This window comes from Mus caroli, chromosome 2 (assembly GCF_900094665.2).
Source record: "Mus caroli chromosome 2, CAROLI_EIJ_v1.1, whole genome shotgun sequence".
Lineage (NCBI taxonomy): Eukaryota > Metazoa > Chordata > Mammalia > Rodentia > Muridae > Mus > Mus caroli.
In genome coordinates, this window is record NC_034571.1 from 54,244,807 (window position 1) to 54,248,839 (window position 4,033).

Sequence of the window (4,033 nt, forward strand, 5' to 3'; positions counted from 1 at the left end):
AGGAAGGAAGGAAGGAAGGAAGGAAAGAAAGAAAGAAAGAAAGAAAGAAAGAAAGAAAGAAAGAAAGAAAGAAAGAAAGAAAAAGATCTGTTCATCACAGATCAACAGGCCAAAGAAAGTACTCCAGCCCTCTACTTGGTAAACCAGTAAGAGTATCAGGACTAAATTCTGGAGCATGGGGAAGGTGTTACTTACAGATGAGCCTCTCTTAGGCAGCTCCTTCACTGAAAAGCCCATCCTAGCATGTTTCATGACTCATAAAAATGACTTCTCTGGGACTTCCTGTTCAACTTGCAGGCAGCCTCACTGAGAAGTTTCTTCTCCCCATCAGTGGCTTAGTGCTTACATAACTCACAGCAGGGTCTCCTGAGTCTTGTAACTTTCTGATCTTCCTGAGTCTTGTAAGTTTTATGAGCTTCCTGGGCATCTTGAGTTCAATGAGTTCCCCCAGACTCCTACCTTTTGGGAGGGGATGTTTCAATTCAGAGAAAGTAGTTACACACAAAAAAAACCAAATGCCAGTGAGTTGAATTGCATTTAGAGGGATGAATAGGAGAAAGCATATTTAACTTCATCTTTCTTGAAGTAGAATTCTAAGAAAATGGTTTTCAGCTGAGAGATTCTTTTAATGAAGCTGATAAAAATAGCATAATCTTGTTAAGTCAAAATCAATATAAAGACTATAGATATTTTGTATAGCCAGAAGCACAAAAATAAACATCAGCATCTTCCACTCTGTTCTGAGACATTTTAGCAGTTGTGCCATTTAAAATAAAAATTCCTCTGTGACAAAAATATTTCTGAAAAGCTACATTTGGAATAAAAAATTTAAAAAAAAAGAGAGGCTCTTACTGTGTATCCCTGGCTGGTCATGATGTTCACTGTGCAGGCCAGGCAGGCCTAGAACTCATAGAAACCTGCCTACTTCTCCTTCCCTAGCACTAGGACTTAGGCATGTGGCCCCCATAATGAGCTAAAACCAATTCATTTTTCTTTCTCTCTTTCTCTCTCTCTTTCTTTCTTTCTTTCTTTCTTTCCTTCCTTCCTTCCTTCCTTCCTTCTTTCTTTCTTTCTTTCTTTCTTTCTTTCTTTCTTTCTTTCTTTCTTTCTTTCTTTCTTTTTTGTCACTGTTCAAGGTTTATTTAGTGTTTTCATTGTCATGACACTTGAGTGGTTGGTTCCATCATCCATATGCAGATCTCACATCTCACATGATATTGCAATGTACACTACAGACACATACAATACATAAAATATCCTGTAGAACATTTATGCAAAGATATGCATAATGGATGTACACACTGGAGCCAGGTTATGACTAATTGGGAACTCGTTGGCCTAGGCATGCTTGGTGAGGGTGCACAGGGCAGCAATGCAGCAGGCTCTCAGGGTAATGGAAGCCTGCACAGTTGGCAGTGTGTCTCAGAGACAGTGAGACTGTCACACTAACCAGGTTACCACTACACAAGTACCACTTGGCAGCAGGGCAGAGCTGTGGGAACTGAGATGCTTCTCCACACCACCTCAACACCATTGTACTAACCACAGCTCAGATGAGAAGGGTGTGGTCTCTCTAGAAACCCTGCTGCAGCCTGGACAGTGAAGTGCTAGGATACTGGGAAGACTTTAGAACTGCAGAAAAAGGCTATCTGCACTTGTCTTCAGGAGGGCCTCTTCCTCAGGAGTCAGTGTCACTTTCACAACATCCAAGATTTCATTTTGTCCCAGGATACATGGGACACTGAGGAAGACATCATCATTGATCCCATAAAGACCCTTAATCATGGTAGAAATGGGATGCACCCGCCTAAGCTTCTTCATTATGCTCTTGGCCAAGTCTGCCACAGAGAGGCCAATGGCCCAGGATGTGTAACCTCGCAGCTTGATCACCTTGTACGCACTGCCCACCACCTGCTTGTGAACCTCCTTCCACTGCTCCTTGTCTGCATCAGTGCCCAGTTCTGGGTTCAGAGACTTCAGGGAGACACCAGCAACATTCACACCTCTGGAGAGGCATAGGCACTCTGGAGTCGCCATGTTCTCCCAGGACCCAGCTGTGACAGCTCAGCTAGTGAACCCACAGCCTTTCTCCCATCAGGTAATGGAACCGAGCTGAATCCAGATGGCAACCACTTCCAATAACTCGGCTTTTGGGAAAGCCACTGATTTCCCAAGCCACATAGGTCAAGATATCCACTGAATTTGAGACAATAAGCAGCTTGCAGTGTGGCCTGTACTTCACACTGTTCGGAATGGTGAACTTGAAAACTTGAAGATGTTTACATTTCACCGGACCATATTGAGTTGGCTCGCTCCCTCTTGCTGACTGGCCCCCCTGTGATGATGACCAGCTTGGAGTCTGCAGTTACACAATAGTCTTTGCTGGAGACAATTTTTCCTTAAGAAGAATCACAATCAGCTGGTCCTTGAGGGTTACCATCTTGGACTTTCAATCTTTTGAGACCACTAGTGCATGATGGGGGCGGGGGGGCAACAGGCGAGCAGCAGCGTGGCCTGGGCTCAGCTACAGCAGCGTGGCCTGGGATCGGCTACAGTGGTTCCAGCACCTATCTTTCTTTTTAAATAATGTGTATATGTATGTCTGTGTGCACATGTGAGTACAGGCCGTGTGCACAGGTCACAGGTCACAGGTCACAGGTCACAGGTACTGTACTCACATGTGCACTGGACTCTGCACACAGAGTCCAGAAGAAGGCATTGGATCTCCTGGATCTGGAGTTACAGTCAGTTTTGAGCCACCTGATATGGGTGCTAGAACCCAAACTCAGGTCCTTTGCAAGAACAATAGAGGCTCTTAAGATCAGAGCCATCTCTCCAGTGCCCAGAAAAGCTGAGTTTGATCTTCACCCTCAACATACTCCAAGAAATCCTCACAGTAAATTTCCTGGGTAAAGAACGTGCCCAGCTGCTAAGTGTGTGTCAGGAAGCCTGAGAATCTGACTTCAGTTCCGGGGACTTACCTAGTAGAAGGAGAGAACTAACTCTTACAGCTCGGGCTCCGACAGCCCCACCTCAAAATAAGTATCAAAAAAGAAGAGAAAGAAAGGAGAAGGAGGAGGAGGAAGGAGAAGAGGAAGGAGAAGGAGAGGAAGAAGGAGAAGAAGCAGAAGGAGAAGACAGAGAAGGAGGAGAAGGAAGAAGAAGAAGAAGGAGGAGGAGGAGGAGGAGGAGGAGGAGAAGGAGAAGGAGAAGGAGAAGGAGAAGGAGAAGGAGAAGGAGAAGGAGAAGGAGAAAAAGAAAAAGAAAAAGAAAAAGAAAAAGAAAAAGAAAAAGAAAAAGAAAAAGAAAAAGAAAAAGAAAAAGAAAAAAACTGGGTTGTTTATTGTGGTGGTTTGTTTAGCAATGTGATGTAAACCAGAGTCACTAGGTGGGGAGCCTCAGTTAAGGAAACTTCACAGTGGCCTGTTGAATTTGCTTGATTATCAATTGCCTGTTGGTGGATGTGAAGGGCCAAGCCCATTGTGGGCAGTCCTCCCTCCCCTGCAGAAGGTCCNGAGTGGTATGAGAGACAGCTGAAGGTCAGGCTGGTGAGCCAATAAGCAGCCTTCCTCTGGGGTTCTGCTTTAGTCCCTGCCTGTAGGTTTCTGTCTTGTGTTTGTGCCTTGACTTCTTTAGTGATGAGCTGTTATCTAGAAGTGCAAGATGAAATAAACCCTTTCCTGCCTCAGTTGTTTCCGGTGATAGTGTTTATCACGGCATCAGAAAGCAAACCAAGACTTTGTCAAGTTTTGAGAATTCTTTATATATTCTGGATATGAGGGGTTTTTTTCTAGATATATTTGCCTGTATCTATGGTTTTCAATTTCATCTTANTAATGGTTTCCAAAGAAGAAAAATTCTCAAAATTGGTAAAGTGTAATTTTTGTGTTTTTTTTTAATAGACCATAATTTTGTATTGTTGTGGATAGCCCTGGGGCTAATTATATTTTATGTTAATTCCATTCTCCTGCGATTGGCTTTGAACAAGGAATGAGTCAGCACTCAGGTGATTTCCTGTAAACCTGCTTCCCAN

The 4,033-nt window shown here is 43.8% G+C and overlaps 2 pseudogenes; one reads left to right on the plus strand and one right to left on the minus strand.

Moving 5' to 3' along the window:
• The window catches only part of LOC110289354, a 3,793-nt pseudogene extending 697 nt beyond the window's left edge, over positions 1-3,096 (plus strand).
• LOC110289317 lies at positions 1,627-2,831 on the minus strand (annotated as a pseudogene).
• Positions 3,097-4,033: the final 937 nt, after the last annotated feature.